At 49.2% G+C, this 10,750-nt stretch overlaps 1 long non-coding RNA gene across 1 annotated transcript; it reads right to left on the bottom strand.

The window, feature by feature from the left end:
* Positions 1–8,216: 8,216 nt before the first annotated feature.
* On the bottom strand, positions 8,217–10,135 carry LOC117283772. Its single transcript, XR_004514810.1, has 2 exons — positions 9,632–10,135; positions 8,217–8,802 (listed from the first exon to the last, which is right to left on the bottom strand). It is a non-coding gene; the product is annotated as an uncharacterized LOC117283772 (long non-coding RNA).
* Between the last annotated feature and the right edge of the window lie 615 nt (positions 10,136–10,750).

The raw sequence follows: 10,750 nt of genomic DNA, 5'->3' as shown, positions 1-10,750 counted from the left end.
CCCCCCCCTGTCTCTTTTTTTTCTTTCTTTCCTTTTAAAAGAAAAAAACCATCCAGAAGGATTGTACAATGGAAGCTCCTCGTTGTTGCTTTTTAGAAAAACTATGTGCTCCATGCACATTTTTAAATTCACATCTAAACTGCTTACCTCAATTGAAATAATTACACAGCATGTAATTTCAGGCATCCACATATACATTCCACTTTTTATAATTAAACACGTACACTACTTTTTATATGTAGCTTTTTAATACCAAAGCATTTGCTATCTACCATCATATATTTCACAAGTACAGGAATAAACGTTTCTTTTGTAGATGTTTTCTGTCATTTCTTTTTCTCCACAAACTTCTATTTCTGTTCTCCTTCCTCCACAGGACATTGTCTAACGAAATGTTTTTAGGCCTGAAAGTACTTTCTTAATTACCTTGTCATAATTCTCTGCTACCAAATGGGTGTATACAGTGAAATTTAAGCTTATTTCTGCATTTCACATGACCGTTGAATTCTAACTTTTTAAGAGTATTCCCTGGATTGTGATCTTTATAATTATTAGCACACATGCTTAGATCTAAACAGCATAAGTACATTATGAACTGATACATATTTCGCAGGAAGAGTAAAATGGCACTGGGAAATAACCTCAGTGGTCAGAGTGAATTTATCCCGTTAACTCATGCATCTACATACATGTTATCTGCTGGTAAAATAAGATGAGGTTTGACAGCAGTTTTTCCCTCCTTTCCTTTCTTTCCCGTCTCCCTCCCTCCTCCTCCCGTTCCCTTTTCTCTCTTTGTGCCTCTCTCTTGCTTGCTTGCTTTTTCTTTTCCTTAGACAAGCATAGGTACAATAATTGAGGCACAACAGTGGCCGTAACCGAAGGCCTGTGTGACAGCGCGTCTCTCCCCGCTTCTTTGAACCGCTCTGTCAGCCCCTGTGTTTGTTTTCTCGTCTTCAGTTTCAGATGCGCCCCTTTGCCCACGCCGGGTTTCCCTCCTGGGACCCCGCCCTGCACGGCTGGTGGGGGCTGCTCTCTGCTGCCCCGTGGGAGTGGGCTGTGAGTGGGGGAAGAATGGAGGTCGCGTCGCGCAGACTGCGGTCCGTCCTTCAGGCAGAGAAGTCTGCGGCTCTGGGAGCTGCGACCCTTAAAAGCAGACAGGCGCCAGGTAGCCTCCTCGGAGGGCTCGGTGTGCTCCCAAGGTGCCTCGTAGGTGGGGTCCTCTGGCTGTCCAGGACCCCCTTCCCCGGATCTCCGGGTGATCCGCAGGACTGAGGGCACCCAGAGGTGGCGCTGGAGCTCCATTTCCCGTGGGCGCTGAGATGGAACTGGTGCGTGTTGGCAGCTCTGGCCTGCTGTCCGCAGCTCACAGTGAGTCTCTCTTCCTCCCTTTCCTTCTCCTCAGCTCCGGGCGTCACCTCCCCCCATGGACTTGCCCCCCAGACCTCTACCAGGGGCTCCCTCTGCCCCTGGGTGTCTCCCTCCCTTCCTGTGACTCTCCCACTAGATGTCGTGCTCGGGTCGGCCTCATCCTTCGGGACAAAAGCAAACACACAGCACGTTTTGGGACCCCATCCATCTCTCTCCATGCTTTTCTATCTCCTTGTCTCTCAAGTGACAGAGAGCAGTAGATGCACATTGAGTTATTGAGCGAATTAAATAAAATAGTATGTGCAAAACATACAGAGCCCTACCTTTACCTGTGAGACTTCAGTAAAACTGAGCAGTCACCACCACCATCTCTACCACGAGCCAAGCTTATTGGTTCTCAGCTGTTTCCATTCCTTCAACTCCCTCTCACTCTCTCAGTCCATTGAATTATTTACCCCCAAAACTCAATGAAGACAACACCGGCAGGCCACCTGTGACGCTTCTGTCCTGAACCCCACAGATTCCCCTTCGCCCTCGTAGTACTGATGACTTGGCCATCTCTGCTCTTTCTCTCCCACAGTTCTTTCTCGGGCCCCCATGGCCACCCTCCCTTGGTCTGGAACTTTTGCTGTTCCCACCGGCTCTATCTTGGGTTCCAATGATTTTTCTCCATGCCACCGCTAGATGGCATTTTCCACACTCGTGACCTCCACTTGTCCCTCACTCCCATCTCTGCTGAGCTGCACCCAGGTGGCTCACTGACGGCGGGAAGTGTGAATTAGATGCTTCCTGCACGACTCAGACACGGCCTGTATCCAGCAGAGTGTACCATTTGTCGGACACTCGCTGGCCTCCTCCAAAGCACATTTCTTCGGTCCCATCTCCTTTGTGGACAAGTGGCGCCACCGTGCAAGAGGTCACCCTGGTCGAGGGCCAGAACTCAGGACACACTTTGTCCTCCCCAGACAGATGGCTCAGGCCATCCACACTGCAGCAAGACAGAGCCAGCCAGGCAGAGGCGACAGAGGTTGGGGGTGGGTGCCAGTGTCCGGCAGCGAGTGTGAGCGCTAGCATCCTACAGCACCGCAGCGTGACCGGTGCCTAACAGTCTGCTGCATGTTTTACAAAGAGGAGCTCTAAGGAGTGCTAAGTGTCCAAGGGGACAGAGAAGATAATTACCCTGATTTGCTCATTAAACACTGCATACATGTATGAAATTATCACACTGTACCCCATAAATATGTACAATGATGTGTCATTTAAAATCTCCAAACTCTCATCTTAAAAAGGAAGAAGAAATGGCACATCAAATCCCGATAGTTTTTCCTCTGCTATGTTTCTTGATTTATTTTGCTTTTGCCCTCCCTACTGCCCTAATAATAACATAGAAATAGTGATAATAGCTTTATTAATAACACTGTTTTTTGCTTAAATGATAGCAAAACCATCCTTGATCTCCTGCCCTCAACACATCCCCCAGGTCCTTCCTCCAGAGTGCTCCTCTCAGATGTGAATCTGACTGTCCTGTTCCCCGGACTGGGACCGTAGCCCACTGCAGGTGCGAGGACGCGCATCCTTGCTGTCACCTGCCTTTGACTGCTCCTGCTCACACTTTACTCCTGTCTGCCTGTGATACGTCCCCCTGCCCTCCTCCCCACCTGCTCTGAAGCCTAACTCCTCTTCTCCAGGAAGACTCCATTCAGCTGGGTTAGGTGCTGCCCTAGGCCGGGGCTTGAAGGTCACACCCTGCGTTCTCTCACCAGACGAGCAGCCTGAGTATTCTTTCCTCCAACCCTGGTGTGGTTCAGCTGTAGTTTGTCCCAGCAACGCTGCAGTTGTTGGATTGTCACCCTCAATGCAACATTGCTGAAAAGCAGTGAGTTCTTAGGAGGTGACTGGGCCGATGGGGGGTGGGGGTGGCTTCTGCCTTCCTTTGGGGAACAAGTTTGCACCCCTGGAGGACTAAATTAGCTACCACAAGTGTGGGTCCCGGCTGTAGGACCATGGCCTCTTTCCTTTATAAATGACACGGCCTCAGTTACTCTGTTAGAGCAACGGATCTGAATGCCCACTCTTTCCTGTATCTGCACTCCTATTAAGCCTAATCTTATACCAAGCCACACGGTGGGTGCTCGAGAAGTGTCTCAAGAAGGCTGAGTGAGGAGGAGCTGGGGAAGTCGTCGTTGGTCATTGTCATCGGAGCGCCTCTGGGCAGACCTGCAGAGGGTGACAGGATTCCCTCCGGGGTCGCGGTGGGAGGAGATCTCTGCAGGGGCTGTTAGTGCTCGCCGCCGCCCACATCTCCTCCTCGCCTGGGCCAGTGTCGGTTAGCCTGCCGGTGGGTCCCAGTGCTGTGCTGTGGACGTCGCTTGGTCACCTAATCCTCACTTCTAGCTCTTCGGGGTTAGATACGCATGTGAAGCCATGGGGCCTTAGAGAGGTGGGGTAACCTGGACCTGCGCAGGTCACACGGCTCACAGTTGGCCCAGTGAGGAACGGAACCAGCTCGCGTGGCTAAATTTTCCTTTGTCTGCGGTAGTTAGGACTGCTGCTTGCATTCGTGCAGCAGTAATTCGTGCAGGACAGCTCACTCTGGACCCAGAGCAGAAGACCTGTTTTGAAACTGTCTTATTTTTTCACTCTCAGTGTTTTATTTGGAAGTAACATAAAGCTCAAAGAGGAGGAAAGAAGGCAGTACAGGGTTCGCAGGTGTCCCCACACCATCTTCCTGGTGTTAGCGTCGTACATACATAAATACAGTACAGTGAGTACAAACACGAAACTGACGTTGGGACCATGCTGTTCACTAAACACAAGCTTTATTCACTCCACAACTTTTCCACTCTTGTCCTTTGTCTGCTCCGGTCCAGGATCCATCTTAAGTGGCAGCTGAGTTATTGGGACATCCTGGTTTTCCCCCAAACAGCAGCAGTTCCCTGCCTTTCCTTGTCTCTCGTGGCCTTGACACTTTGGAGAGACTCACGAGGCATTTTGTCGAGGGACCCACAGTCTGGATTAGTCTGTTGTTTTCCCGTGGCTGGACTGAGGTTTTTGTCTTTTGGCAACAACGCTGTGCCCAGCCTCCGTCGCTGTCCCTCACATCCACAGGCTGTGCCTCCGTTTTACTGCTGAAGGTGCTGACTTTGATCGCTTGGTTACGGTGGTGGCTGTTGGCTTCTCTACTGCACCATTAACATGTTTTCCTTTGAAAATAAGAAACAATTGAGGGGAGATACTTTGAAAGGATGCAACTTACGCCCCCACATTTTAAGCATCCGTTTGTGGGTCTATCCTGTGACGGTTACTACTGTGGTTTTCTAATGGTAAACTCTCTAGCTCCTTCATTCCTCCTCCAATTAGGAATTGGAATTCTTCTGTAAGGAAGACGTGTTCCTCCTTATCCTTTTGTTTATTTATTCAGTCATTTATTTAGAGCAGTATGAACTCAAGAAGATTTGCTTTATTTTCTGGGTTCTATTCTATTCGATTCTATATTTGTGTTCAACTTGTTCGGCCTTGGCCATTAGGAGCTGTTTGGGTTGGCTGGGACATCCTTTCCGTGTGCCCTCTCCTCTTTAGAAAAGCACTTTCTTACTTTCTGGCATCTTGGAATGCTCAGCAAATCAAGCACGTTTTTAAAATTAATAACAGCTATGTCTCATCCTGGAACACTGAAATTTCTCATCGGGTAACCCCTGCAGTCTTTCACAGCTTTTTAGAAGTTTGGCACATTTGAGATGGATTCCTCTCATGGGGCCACATGGGAGCCACGGAAGACCATACGTTCTTTGTTCTCTCCCCTCCACCGCCAAACATAAAGTCTGGAAATTACCATGTAAAGTATGGAACGCAGCATTCCAGCTGCATCACAAGCCTTGCCGTTTAATTTCTTTTCAACAAAGGTGCAAATGGTCCCCTTCCTGATTGATGTACCTGAACACATGTGCGCATTCCGGATAGGATCTGTGAGCTTAATTCCCTCATCAGATGAACTTGTACCCTGCACCTGAGGCTTTCAGGGTGTGCAGTGACAGTTGTGTCCTCCTGCAGAGTGAATTAAGTTTGAAAAAGTTAAAATTACAAAGTTGCTCTTATCAAGTTGATGGTGCCACCAGAATTGTTTAGTCTTTCTTTATGTGCCTCCAGGGGAGACTTTGTCTTGAAGTGTAACTTTGAGGTGAGTGTGAGTACCGCCAGCCCTCAGTCTGTGGCTATGCCATTCATCAAGGGAAACCGTCTAATTTTAGGTTTGGCCCTAATCAGCTCTTGTGCCGTTTCCATTTTTAAATCATCCTTTTATACAAACACCTTAAATTAGTCTCAGCATTTTTGTAAGTCAGACTTATAGAAAAACCTAATCTAGCAAATAAATTCCAACAGAATTCATAGAGAAGGGAAATTCTATAGGGAAAGGGTCCCACTGGGCCAGGTCAATGGAGATGCATTGTTGTATCCAAATGGTGTCACAGTGTCCAAGCCAAAGACCAAAAGAGAAGTCACACAAAGGCAACATTCATAATATGTTCTTGCTGCTGAATGCCTGCAATCAAAATTTTAAATACAGTAAGGTCATAGTATAAAGCCATATATAACAAATCTTCTCTGGGATTACTAGAAAAATTGCCAGTGATGTGATGATAGTTGAAAGTATTTTCTTTGGATCCTGTGTGCAGAATCTGAGATGGTAATTAAGTCGTCAATAATTTTGTTCAGCCTCCATACATGTTTCCTGTGGGGGAAACTAAGTAAACTCTGACTGATGTGAACTGAAAGAAGTTTTCAAATGGTCATGAAGTTATAACCAGTTCCATCCAGGAGTTCATTTATAGATTGACTGTTTAGGACTCAAGGTACTTCTCGGAAAAGACAGGCTTAGTGCTTGGCGTTCTGTGCCATCGAACAAAACTCTGTTTAAGTCACGGAATATGCTTGCAGTAGGGATAAACTGTAGGGTTTCCATTATGCCACGCTGCCATTTCTTTTTTCAGTGTGGCTATGAAGCTTTGTATTCAGAGTCTTGACTGGTGCCTGTTGGGGCTTCTGAAACCTTTTGCTGTCTTGAGAAGGGGAAGAAACAAGAATTTCTGGGGCTAAGGGGGATACGCTAGTCACATTCCCTCTGTCTCTTACGTTTTCTCTTTCTCTCTTTTACCCCTTTCTCTCACTCACTTTAGCACCTTTCTTCCTATTTCACATTGTCTATTATATCATTGGGATCTTATGTACTATTATAGTTTCTTTCTCTCTCACAAAGTCCTCCATTGGGAAAAAAAGGTTGATTCATCTTTGTGAGAAACATGTGCCAAAGTATTCTTTGTCCCGCACTTGTATAGATAGTCCTGAAAACTTTTCACTTTAGCAAATGTCATTTCATTAATTTCAGACACTGTGTCACATTAGCAAGGAAATGCTCCTCATGTTCAAAAATGCCTACTGGTGTAGTCTAATTGAATTACAGCATCACTGACAGAACTAGCTTCACTTGTAGAATAAAAATGCTGTCCTGTTATGACCTCTTTCTCCGTAGTAATTCTCAAGGGAAATTAAAGTCATGTATTTTATATTATTAATATTAGCCAACCTATATTGTGTTCTGTGTGTTAGGCACAATGGGAGTCCCATATTATGTTCGATTCTTAATGCCCCAAGACAGGGTTACTGTGAGTGTCCCCATTTGACAGGAAGTTAGGTAACTTCACACCATCAACTTCTGGGTGTAGACCCAACACTCACTGTGCTCTTTACACCCAGGCTGTGTGGCTGCTATGTACTCAGTTAAATACCTACAAAATTATCCTACATCCTGCAGACCCAGGGTCTTCTGCAGAGACGTGCGATCCGGTCCACAAACGGCCTGGTGATGTCTGGACACAGACGCCGTTATGTGCCCCCTTCTCCAGGCTGTCATTTGACTCACTGCTGCGTCCTGTTTGGAAGGGGTTTCCCCATTGCTGTGCTAGGGAAACCCGGTACATTCGTAGTGCTCTGTTCGTAGTGGTTTGCTCTGGCCTGGGTAGATCCCGCCTATCCGCGGCTGTGTTCTCTTTGTGCTTGAGTAAATGAGACCCAACCTTTAAATGATATATTTCATGACTATTTCAGAGGGTAGGCATTGAAGGGAGTGTTGTGTTCTTGGAGGAAAAGGAGGTGTGGACGTGCAGTTGTTCTGTAGTTCACATGGGGCTTTGGTGCAGGACCGTGGCAGATCCCAAAACCAAAGTGCTTAAGTCCCTTCTCGGAAAAGGCACAGTGTTTGGGTAACCTGCACGGCACCTGCAGACTTCAGACTGTCTGCGGTCACTTCTGAGATCCCTTGCAGGGTAAATGTTACACAGATTGTTGTTCTCTATTGTGTAGGCAATGATGCTAAAGGAAAAATCTGTCTGTGGTCAGTCCGGGCACTGTTTGGTTTTTTTATTTTCTGAATATTTTGTCAGTAATCGATGGACCCTGAGAGCATGCAAACCCCACAGATGTGGAGGTCAAGCGTAAGGACATCAGTGCAGGGGAGCCAGTGCTGCCATCTGCCTGGTTGTGACCCCACTGAGGGTGGGGTGATAGGGTTGGGCATTTCTGCATCGTGTCTGACCAGACGCATGTCAGTGCTCCCGGTGCCTGGCATTTAGGAATGTGCTCAGGAGGTGACAGCTGTTCATGTGGACAGAGGTGATTCTGTTGCTCGGCCTTTCTGGAGCTACATTTTGGACTCCCAAAGTAGCACACTATTCTGAGAATTTTGGTTATTTTTTCCTTATTAATAGATAAAGCTCAAGGCTTTTCTCTTTCTTCTTTTTCTCCCCATCCTATCCTCCTCCTCTTCCACCTCCTCCTCCTCCTTCCTCATTTTCTTTTGATGACAAATGGCTCTGGGTCTCACTCAATCCTGTAATTCATTATGCTAGCACTAAATCATTTGCGCTCCCTCAAAAAGAAAAAACAACAACAACAACAACAACAATCCACCTTCCACTACGACTGTCTGCAGTTTGGGAAGTGATTCTACAGTAATGCGGCAGGTGCTTTTGAATTTCTCCATGTGCACTACCAGTGCTCCAGGCAGTGGCTGCCGGACGGGACAAAGAGCTGGAAAGCATTTGTGCTGGACAGAGCGTGTGCTGTGCACAGAGCGCTCCCTGGCACCGCAGCGCAAAGCCCTGTCCATTGGGCCCGGCACAGTCGCTGCCCACCTCTGCAGGGAGACCTGCAGCTCTCCGGAAGCGAAGACCCTTCCTGCGGGTGGGCCGGCGCCAGGGCCTCCACTCAGCTGGGGTCCTCTGTGCCCAGGGGTGAGGCAGGACAGGGGCGGCTGTGAGCGCAGTCTCGGCCGAAGACCTGGCGCACTGTTCGGCGACACGGAGGGGGCTCACCGAGTGCTCTTCACACAAATCATTTCATTTAATCCTCTCGATGGTCCTTGAGATGGGTTCAGTCCCTCTGTTTAGAAAGGAGAGAGAGGACAGAAGGAGATGGGTGAGTGAGGTCAGCCCTGGTGAGGAGCAGCGAGGGGCGAGGCCAGGTCTGCGTGGGCGGGACCTCCCGGGCTGCGAACCTGAGGCCGCCTGGGTTCCCTTAGCGCGTCCCAGAGCGCTCTCCATGCGTCCCTCTGACTTTTCTATCGGGATTAGTTGTGGGATCCAAGAAGCGGGGAGCAGGGAGTCAGCCCCGGTCCCCTCTAAGGGCTGCCTTTCAACTCAACATCCCTGCTCCACTGTGGACCTAGGGCAAGCACAAGGTTTGGGTTCCTGCCACCAAAGGTGCCCTCAGCAGTCCTGGCCCGTCCCCCCGGTCTGTGTTTTCCAGTCATTCGCATAAATATTTGGGTATCCGAGTGGCCAATGCAAGCCTCACGTGAGTTGTCCAAGGTCTGAAAAGCGCTGCAGAGTTCTTGGGTCTACGTGCCTTTTCCCGAGTGTCCAGCACAAGTGGGGGGCCCCTGGCTGAAGCCATCAGCTTCCACCCGTGTTTGCTTACCCAGGTCTCTGAGCATCTCCCACCTGCCAGGCGGCGGGTACCACAGTGGGTGGAGGTGACCCCGGTTCCCAACAGGGCCTTGCTTCCAGCAAAAGTGCACAGTGGCCCTCAGGGAGTTACAAATGCACAGGTACAGTGGTGGCCATGGAGAAGCAGAGGGACAGGAGGTCCCAGCGCCCTTCGTGGGGACATGTGATCTCGTCAGGGATGAGAGGGGCATGGAAAGGGGACTTTGAGAGCCTCCCCTGTGGGCACCGAGGTGGGGGTGCTGTGGCAGCAGTGACAGCCTCACCTTTGTGCCTGGGTGCTGGGGGCCCTCGGAGCTGGGCTCTCTGGTGGACGGAGGGGCTGGTGCTGTCTGAAAGAACACAGAAGCACCGAATACAGCCTTACTGCTGACCACATGGAAAGACAGCTCGGGCTGGAAATGAGAGCATCTAAACTTTGTATTTCATGGGCAGGCCATGGGCAACCACAGGAAGTGAGCCCCTGAGCGTGGGGCACAGGTGATTCACGACAGTGGGGCAGTCTGTGAGCTTTTCTTCCGCCTCTCTTCAAAGTACGCACTGCTCAGTCGTCGCACAATCTCCACAGATATCACCATAGCAACAATTGATAGCACTGTCTCCGCTCCTGCTTCACACTGCCTGACAGTTTCTACCATCGCGGTCATCGCCGTGCCGTGCGTGGGAGGGATCAGGGCCCTGCTTGGCCCTGCCGCATCTCCTCCTGTCCCGTGACACCCCTGGTGTTGGGGACCTCCTGTCGAGAGCCGGCTTTGCAGCCACCCCGTCCTCTCCAGGTAGGTGGTGAGGAGACTCTGCCGATGTCCCCTGCGTAGCTGAGCAGCAAGGACGGGGTGCTTGGTGGGGAGCGTGGGAGTTGTGCCCACATCTACCCCATCATTGGGTAGAAGCAATGTGCACGGTCACCCTCAGTCAACAAGAAAGGAGAGTCAGTGTAGCTGTTTGAAGAGACAGACCATGTGTGCATAACTTTACTACAGCATACTGTTGTGATCTTTGTTTTAGTATCATTACTGCTCATCTCAGTGTGCCTAGTCTATGAATTAAACATGACCACAGGTCTGTATGTAAAGGAAAAACATAGCATGTACAGGGTTCAGGCATGCACTGGAGGTCTCCGTGTGTTTCCTGCGCAGAGGAGGGGGTTACAATGTGTCATGTGGAACTTCTTACACCTTTTTATCATGCATCAGTTGTCCCCCTTAGATTTCGTTTCTTCCTTCAGATTGTCTTGTTGTGTGTCCTGGACAGTGGGACTCTTCAGTCTACTTTCTATCCCTCCGATCACCTTCCTTGCAGTTTACCGTATTTAATGATCTCTGCTGCTCTCTTCATTTTTCCATTCAACAGACATATTCTGAGTGCCTTGTGGGTAAGACAGCTTT

The sequence above is a fragment of the Fukomys damarensis genome, unplaced genomic scaffold (assembly GCF_012274545.1).
Source record: "Fukomys damarensis isolate Sample0158 unplaced genomic scaffold, DMR_v1.0_HiC HiC_scaffold_30, whole genome shotgun sequence".
Lineage (NCBI taxonomy): Eukaryota > Metazoa > Chordata > Mammalia > Rodentia > Bathyergidae > Fukomys > Fukomys damarensis.
The sequence above is the reverse complement of the archived record's forward strand: the minus strand, read 5'-3'. Positions and strand labels throughout refer to the sequence as shown.